The sequence below is a fragment of the Montipora foliosa genome, chromosome 5 (genome assembly GCF_036669935.1).
Source record: "Montipora foliosa isolate CH-2021 chromosome 5, ASM3666993v2, whole genome shotgun sequence".
NCBI classification, from domain to species: domain Eukaryota; kingdom Metazoa; phylum Cnidaria; class Anthozoa; order Scleractinia; family Acroporidae; genus Montipora; species Montipora foliosa.
The window spans coordinates 15,645,236-15,655,235 of record NC_090873.1 but is presented as its reverse complement, the minus strand read 5'-3'; positions in this window follow the sequence as shown (position 1 = coordinate 15,655,235).

The following is a 10,000-nucleotide window of genomic DNA, read 5'->3' as shown; positions in this document are numbered from 1 at the left end:
TGGGGGATGAATCTGCCTTTAATATGTAAGTAAATATTCACTAGTATTGGTTGCTGTGCTGTGATTGAAAATTTCCAGATGCCAGTGTTCGATCAAGGGCATGTGTTTGTTGTTCAGCCAGTGTATCTGAACAATACAATCTGTTGTTGCAAACACCAGGCCCTCAATACACTTAAAGCTTAGGTGATTGAGTGAATTTAGAAATTTGAATTACAATTAAACTTTCAACAATGCATTCTTGGATGAGTACAACTTGGAAATTTACCTAATAGTATATGTATTTGTATCTGTGATGCAAGAGCAAAAACATGAAGAAAAAATTAGGTGAAATGTTCAATTTGGGGTCCATTTCCATCCTGTAGTTTTAGCATTTTAACTACTATAAAATCCTTTCGTTTCATGTTTGTTGAAAAATAACTGTCATTATTTTGGTCGGCAGGCTTCAAAAGTTAGAGGATGTGAAGCTGTTGGGGAATGGATAGAGCCAATCAGGAACCATTTCTGGCACTGTGCTGAGCACTGTGATGGGGATGAACAGACTTTAAGGGTTGGTTAAAAAAATACAATAAATGCTGCGATATAGTGGACAAATGTACAATCATTAATTTTTGTATTACTGCAGTTAATATCATCTCCACATTTCCTGTTTCACATTTGTTTGCTTGAAAAACAAAAACTTTACTTGAAAACATGGTAGAAATATCAGTATGTCACTATGCAATGTACAGTATCATATATCAGTATAATTAAATTCTTAGTACCGGTTTACATATTTGCCATGTGAGTGCCTAAGCAAGTAAATTAGTGTGGGAGTCTAAAGCAGGCTTTCAGCCAGAAACATGAAAATAATAGTAATACTAAAAAAAGTGGACGTACTTGGGATACAATTCCCAATAAAACCCAATAAAATAGATCCCTGTACATGGATGTCATTTTGGCCTGTCACAGGACAGTAACCACTCAAACTGACCATTTTTTAAACTTGTATTCTTTACCATATAGTATAGACTGTTTCATGTCACACTGATCCCATCCGTTCTGGCGTATAATTGAGCCCACAACTAATGATGTTTATTTTTTTTCATATTACAGCTATGATGTTTTTATCACACGAATTTTGCTTGCAGCACTTGACCACAATTTCCATCTGTTCCACGATGACATGAAAGAGTCGACTGGCCAAGTGCGGTACAAAAAACATTACAGCAAAAGGTTGAGGAACTGGAAAGCAGAACCACTGAAGGAACCGAAATGTTACCCACACTGGCCACTGCTAGTTGCCAAGATCCTTGAAAGGAGGGCCAAAGACAAGCAATCAATTGTCAGACCCGCAACATTACCGGCAAGCCATCCAAAGCAACTAGCACCCACTATTGCAATGAAAGAGGCCCCCAGCGCAAAGGATTTAGTGGATGCTAGACTTTCCCATTTTAGTTAGGAAGTCTGTCCCCAAGTAATATTGTATACTGCATCCAAAGAAATTCTGCATAGCGTAAATTAGCACTCCATTTGGTTTTGCTTTATACTTTTTTGCTTTAGAATTTTTTTATCACTTTTGTATCACTTTTGTATCACTTTCTCAGATTGGTTTAGTCAGTGATAATAAATTATGATAATTACTTTGGTTTGGATTTTACAACATCCAGTTGAAAATCATGTAACTGCTGTGTTTGTTACAAATGGAGCAGTTGTAAGGAGTGTTAACTTATACAAGCAGTAAAAGGCTAGTAACACACACAGATAGTTTGTAGTTCCAGAAAATCTCCATGGGATGAGGGGGTCTCAAAGACCACATATTATTATTATTTTTTGGAATCCCCAGAAGGGTGGGCAGAGGTCTCGGGACTTACATGAATCCATTTCATGGGGAGATATGAATATTTTCTGGAACTATATAATAGTATCATGTAAGAATAAGTGAATGGTCCCTACACCATAGTCAATCATGATAAAATAATTGCCAGGAAGTATTTCATTGGTGTCATTTTCAATAATACATAGTTTCGTCTTTATGTTAATAATAGTGCAGCTTGATCAATACAAGCGGAAACAAAAGAACACTTGAGTAGTTTGCTTGTTGTTTGGACACTAAGTGAAATGTGGCATGCACTGGCACACATAGGTAATTTAATGATGAACATACAGGACCTATACGCAGTAATGCGCTGGAAATGGGGTTTTTTTTTTTTTTTCAGATCGCCTGATTGTGGACGAACCAGCCCAGCTGCTGATAAACAGCTGGAAAAAGTCTGGACTCTAGATTTTGTACGAAGATTTGTTGTCGTTTTTTTTTAATACACAGTAATATTAAACAGAGCAAAACTGAAGAAAAACAATTTAAAGATAAATTGTCTTGCCTATAATTTACGTGCTCCTTGCATAACAGAAACCTGGGCACTGAACCTACTGGTAATAATGATGTGATACACATAGAAACCATGCATCTATAGAATCATCAAACACAGTTTTGGTAATTGATTTATATTTAGAAACTAATTATTATAATCATGCTAATTTTCAACGTCTATCAGTTTGTTGCCTGGACCAAGTTTGAGCTTACAGGGCTGAAACTTTCTGGACAGACACGTACAATCTCAGACTAGTTTTAGTGCATTTGTTCACCAGAATCCCAGGCATACTAACTTAGGGGATGGGGTTGAATTGCACTGGGATTCAGCTCTACACCTGCATGTTTGAGCAACAAGGGGAATACATTTAGTGTCTTCTGAAACCCATGTATTGCCCTTCTAGAGCAGGGTATGTCTGCCGTACAAGTCTCACCACACAGGATGGACAAACTCTTCGGTTGCTTTTCCCTAATTTGCCATGCCTGTCGTGATGATAAGTTAAAGCAGATAGTGTCCCTATTGCACACGAAACAAAGTTTACCTGAACACTTTCTCTTTCTTTTTCGAGTGCGATTTGGTGTCATTCAAATGCACTGCTTGGAGGAGGTTGACGTTGCTTTATCACAACTTCTTTATTCTTACACGGCTTTGAAATGCTGCCACAGACACAACTCGCCAAGCATATCAAACCGGCATCTCTGCACACACTTCCCCGATATTTTCCTGTTTTTCGGCTGCAGATATTCTTGCACTTGCAGATCTATACAGAGTAGAGAGCAATGCAAATTCTTAGTCGTTTATATCCAACAAATCGGTAATCAAAATTCAACATATTCGCTCACTTCATTCATTGGAATTCACCGCTCTGCTTGGAAGAACTTTAGAAGGCTCTGCTTCTTCGTGATCAGTGCTCTCTGGGAGAGCCATAGGAGACCCGTAACGATTAGCAGGTCTTTCTTGATAACCCAAAGCCATGTCGTCGCCAGTAACATCCAAGGAACTTTCCTCTTGTCCTTCCATCGTTCGATTTTTCTCCCATGTGATTTTGAGTCTTACGCTGCGACCGAATTCCCGGATGATAACATCAACAAAGGCGCGCAATGGCTCATGGTTGAGCGTGGCCCTTTAACACAATATATGCGAATTTCACTGCATGCACACTAAGTACGTACTTACGCATCGCATGCGTACCAGCCCTCACACCTTTTTTCGTGACACGGACTTGGTGTATGTCTAATTTCCTGGCTATAGCTCTCAATTTCACTGAGAAATTATCTTTTAAAATCCATTTAAAGGCAGAAAATGATTTCTTCAGCCATACTTTAACACACGTGCAATAAAAAGTGTCCAACGTTAGCTTGCAGCAACACCTACTCGCACGCGAAATGTCAGATGCATAGCTTTCAATCTGACGAAAATAGAGGTCATTGTTTATGACCATATGTGCAATTTTGTGATCCAAATATTGCCCCCCCCGACCAACCATTGCTGCCCCCCTTGCAACATGTTATTATCAGTATAGAGTGTCAACTGACCTCGTAATAAACCCTCATCCATCGTTAAGTAATTACTGACTTATGACTTACTGTCAACTTACATGCGAAGGGCTCTCACTTATTACCTTGCAAAGTTTTCGTTGACATCTTACATGAAGGCTTTTACGTTTCAGGGGGGTGAGGGGGTCAACGAAACATCGTTTTGAACTATTTGACAACTACTCACTTCATTTTGATGAAAAACTGACAATAGTTTTTCGCCCAAAATTTATAAGGAAATGTATGGAAATCTCTTGACATTTAACAGCTTGCAGTTCCCCCCTTTTCAAGCAAATAGTCCCCGCTCCATGACCTGTTGACACACCAAGTCTCAACATCCGCCAGCCTCTTCCGGCGAAATGGAGAGTTTGTGTGGAAATGGAAATGGGGGGGAGGGGGTGGTCTTATCTTTCCTGCAATACACCCGGAAGTCACGTGACTTTGATGGACATTGACCATGATCAAATACTCTCTGGCCAACTGACAATTGTCCACTTAAACATTAACGCCTGTCTGTTATTAATTGTCAAACATTTCATTTCCGACTTACATCCAGGGGTTGACATTCTGGGGGTGGGGGAATTCCAGTGCAAACGTCATTTTTGACCATGCTTCACCCTCTGACAAAGTTTGGTTCAGAATCTCGGTTGGTCGATTTTTTGGTCAAACATTTACAGAGAATGTATGGGAATTCAAGGCCTCTGGCCCTCCATAACCAATCGTTGCTTGGAATTGTTCCTGCTATTTGAAAAGATTCAAACATTACACCAATCCCAAAGATCCAGTCTCCTACAAATGAAGGTGATTTTAGACCTATATCCCTAATGCCCTCCTTGACATGATGCACACCTGGTTGTCCTATCTAGATTCACCTAACAAACACCTCCGCCTTTTCTTCTTCGACTTTTTGAAAACCTTTGACCGTATTGGTCACAATGTCCTGATTAGAAAACTGGTAGATTTAGGTGTTCGACGTTGTCTTATACCATGGATCATTAGTTTCCTCTCAAACCGAAGACAACGCATAAAAAGCGATTTCGGATTGGCTATCAGTCAACGCCGGGGTACCCCAGAGAACTATACTAGGCCCTGTCCTATTTCTCATCATGATCAATGATTTATCCATACCTACCCCTGAGACGAATGTCTGGAAATTTGTAGATGATGTTTCCATTCGAATGGTGGTGTGTCCTCTCAGTCTACTTTAGACACTGTCAGCTCCTGGGCTTCGATGAACCTGATGAAGCTTAATGCTAAAAAGTTCAAAGAGCTGCGTGTGTTTCTTTAAAGCGACCCCTCAGCTAACCCCTTTAAAAATTGATGGACAAGTACTCGAAACAGTTTGTTCACACAAGGTTTTAGCTTTGGTTATCCATGATTGTTTCCAAGGCATCCAAGCAACTGCACATTATCCGTGTTCTACGTAGAGGTGGCGTCAACGTGGCTGATCTTCTTGTTATCTACGTCGCTCTCGTACGTTCTGTCGTTGAGTATTGTTGCGTGGTTTGGCATAATGCCCTTTCCGCCTATCTGTCTTGTGAAATAGAGTGGGTCCAAATGCGAGCTTTAAGGATATATACCCTCGATCCTCATACCAGGAAGTCTTAAAACTTGCTAAAATCACTAGGCTTGAAGATAGGCACCATGAACTCTGTATGAGGGCTTTTGATAAAATTACCGAAGGCGGACCCTTGTCAAAATATCTAACTCCGACAAGGTCTATTGCCCATGACTATTCCTTTAGAAACTCTACCACTTGGACGTCTTTTAAATGTAAAATGGAGCGTTTTAGGCAAAGCTTTTTCCCTGGTACTGTCCTAATGGCAAACGCAACATCTTTTAAAATTAATTAAATGTTTAAATTTTAACAATTATTCTTAGGGTGCGTTCGATTGACCATATTCCGGAATAGGAATACATGGAATATAAGTTTAAAATCCTTCGTTTTTACGGAGATTCACATTAAAATTGTCAAACATATTTTTGTTATCCTTGCTGCTTCGAAAGGCGCCAAACATACCGTTTTTATCATCATTCCATGTATTCTTATTCCGGAATAGGGTCAATCGAACGCACCCTTAGTGTAACTTTTCTTAGTAGTTAAGATTGAAATTTATGTAAATTATTTTGTAAACCCAGTCCCAATAAAGTTTTTTGTACTTTTGGGAACTTTGTAAGCATATTGTACTTCATTTTTAATGGGAGAATATGTCGATGAAACATCTTTATTATTAGTATTGGTATTAGTATTAGTATTATAAATAATTCTCTCCATGCGAAAAATCATGCCTTGAGATTCATACATCTCCTCTTTTACTTGGTAGAAGAGAATCCAGCGTGCATCTCTTTTGCAGAGTTTTGCTGCTTTCCCAGTTCCCTTTTCGGATGGTTTGACTCAACTTCCTCAGTACTCTATCTTGACTTGTTTCTTCTCTAATCCTGTCCAATACCACTGCATGCTCTGTAGTGATCACTGCCTTCAATACCTTCTCCGTGTCATCATTTCCAATGACTGGCAATGCGTGTCTCGATAAGATATCTAAAGGATCTAATTATCTCTCCCAGGTTCATACTTCATTTCAAAGTCCACATCTTGCAAGTCCATAACCCACCTTTCAATGCAAGGGGGAAGCTTTGCTGACGGTTTGCTGAACATTGGCCATAGTGGCTTGTGTGCTGTTACGATTGTAGACGTTGGAACACCCTGAAGGTATATACCAAACTGATCTTTGGCCCATTAAACACACAATGCATCCTTTTCTGTCTGACTGTTCCTTTTTTCCACATCAGTCAGCGACCGACTAATTAAATGTACTGGCTGCCAACCCTCAGCAGATTGCTGGAAGAGACCTGCTGATAGCCCTTCATTGTAGCAATAACAAGTTGCAAAATTGTTGAGACACTACCATTAAAAAACACCTTTTCTAGCTTTCAATACCCGTCGTATCTAAAATTTAAAGCTTTCCCTTCCCCTCTCCCCCTTTCAATGTTGACTGTTTGAGTTTGCAACAGTTTCTTTGTCTTGCTAGCAACACTGATAACGGGGGGGGGGGGGGGGGGGGGGAGGGGGGCTGCAGTGTGAGAGATAATAGGTAAATTAATAACGCCCCAAGAGGGTGAAGTGTCTCCACTATTTTTGCAACTTGTCTGATTGATTGCAATAATTTTGCCACTGCAGATTTGAATCCAATAGGGAAAATTTTCAATGTAGAAAAGCAGGAACTAAAGAAACATTTGTTAGATATCGTATAAGCTCTGAAACATTCAAGAAGTTTGCACCAAAGTGCAAAGCATGAACACGAGACACGAAAGGATATTAATTATTGACATATGGTGGCATGGATTTTTAAGTGTTTGTAGTTATCATGGCTAACAGAAGACTCTGTTCCACATACTAAAGAAAATTGTTGAGACACTGCCATTAAAAAACACCTTTTCTAGCTTCCAGTACCCGCCATATCTAGAATTTAAAGTTTTCCGTCTTCCCTTTCCCTCTCCCTCTTTCAATGTTGACTGTTTAAGTTTGCAACATATTTTTTGTCTTGCTAGCAACAATGATAAGTTGGGAGGAGGGGGGGGGGGGCTGCAGTACAACTTGTTGTAGCTTCCACATGTACCATACATAATTGGTAGTTTGGGTTTGAAAAATGCAATAGTGTCCTTGCTTGTAATGGCCCCCTTAACTTCCTTAAATGCCTTGTGTTCTGCAGGTCCCCACTGGAATTTGGTCTCGGTTCTTGTCAAGTCTCTAAGTGGTTTTGTAAGCGATGCATACTGGGGTATGAATTTTGACAGGTACCCGGTCATCCCAAGAATACTTCTCACCTCGGACTATGTCCTGGGGGGTTCACATTCATAAATAGCTTGTACCTTCTCTGGGATCTGCTTGAGGCCTTCTTGGTCAAATCAATAACCATAAAATGTGATGGGTCTGACCGAAATGGCACTTGGGCTTGTTAAACGTAATCCCATAATCTTCAGCTCTTTGGAATACTGAACCCAGTGTTTCAATGTGTTCCTTCCAGTTACGCGCTCCAATCAGGATCTTTTCCGTCTGGTTGAGGCACTGAGGAATGTCTCCGAAGATCTGCGACATTGCATCATCAAACAGGTCTTGAGAAGCCTTTGCACCAAAGACTAATCTTTTGGGCCTGAAGTTGCCGCAAGGAGTAGAAAATGTAGTGACCAATCTTGACTCTGGATGTAACATTAACTGGTGATAACCTTGGCGAAGATCTAATTTGGTCCGAATGGAACAGTCATGGAACTTGTGAGTAAAATCTTCCAACACTGGTGCTTTTGAAATTCGGCTGCGTTTCATGTACTCGTTTGGGACTCTTAAATCAACACTATCTTTGATCATATTTGGTTCCATTTTTTTAAGTGGTACCTCTGCAAATTTGGGCTTTAACTGCACTACTACTGGAGAACACCAAGTGACTGGCTCATCATCAGGAACTTTTTCGAAAATGTTCCCTGCCAATCCTTGGTCTAGCCATTTCTTGAATGGTTCTTGAAGGTAATATGGTACCGATCTGGGTTTCTGAGCCACTGGTATTGCACTGGCCTTCATATGGAAACGCCCTAAGATCTCTTTTCCACGTTCCTTGTCTTCCATCTTTCCATTACTCTTAAACAAGTGATCGTACTTTGCAACAAGGGCTTCCATTTCCTGCATTCCAGTGTCCTTAACAGTATCAGCTGCACAACCGTCACTGCATATCCCGAGTGAATTGGGTTCTGTGAGACTACCATTTGGTTCAATCTTCAGCATCCCCAGTTGTATTAAAGTTTCCTTGCCAATAAGCGGAGGGGATTTAATTCTGCTGAATAGCACAACAAACGCCACCAGTCTACCACAAGTGTCATTGCGTATTGTTGCACAAAATCCTCCCTTAACTTCAAGTTTGTGTTGCAGGGTCTATAATTTCATGGTGCTAAGTTGAAGAACTGGTTTATCACATGACCTATGAACAAATGCCTTAAATTGATGCTCGTCCATAACGTTCCTTCCATCTGCACATTCACATCATTCAACTTCACTTTAACACACCTGCCGGAAGTACCCCCTCCTCCAATTTGCTTAACTTTTTTCTCTTGCGATAAGTGCTCTGCTGCTTGTCCGACGAATTCGTCATCAGAACTTGTGGATTCTCCCGCTTCTGTTGTCTTCTTTAGACTTACCTTTGCCTGGTTTCTGTTTTCTAAATCTGTTACTCTGGGATTTACACACAACTGCGAAGTGATTCCATTTATGACATTTATTACATCTCTTTCCAAACGCGGGGCAATCTTTTCATTTCACATGTGCACCGAGTAATCCACAAAAGCCACATTTCCACGGTTTCATCTGATGTTGACTTCCACTCATTACCGGTACGGACTGCACGCGACCAGCATGGTTGACCTGTTCTGTTCCCATATCTTGTATTTGGCGTGCAATATCTTCGGTCTGGCTTATTTCAGTAATTAATCCTGTGAGGTTCCATGTCTTGCTAATGGCCCTCTCGATTAATTTCTTGTTATCAATGGTCTGAATAATATGTTCGAGGATTCTTTCATCAAATGTATCTCCAAATTCGCACTCTTTAGCCTTTTCTCTTAATCTTATGGCATATGCGCTTATAGTTTTGCCCACCTGCGGCCTCATCTTCAAGAATAAGTAGCGGGCATGTTGTTTATCCTTCTTCAGGGTAAAAGTAAATTTCATTCAAGAACTAAATTCTCTCTTAATTGGCAAATCAGAAATTACAACTCATATTGTAGGGGGTGATTGGAATTGTACACTATCAAAGAAAGACAAAAAGGGTGGTTCCCCTTGGAGACTAACTGTGTATAGGAATTTAGTAAATATCACAATGGATACCCTTGACCTTGTCGACATACAAAGAACTGGTTATGCGAATGTCAATAAGTTTTCGTACAGGTCTAAAGCGCTAGGTGTGAAATCAAGGATAGACTTTTTTTTAATATCCAAACACTTGACAAAATTTGTTTAAAAAGTGGACATCCAAACCTCAATAGCCCCAGATCACAACACAATATTACTATCATTGTTATGGCCGAACAAGAATCCTCGAGGACTGGGTTTTTGGAAATTTAATAATTCTTTGTTAG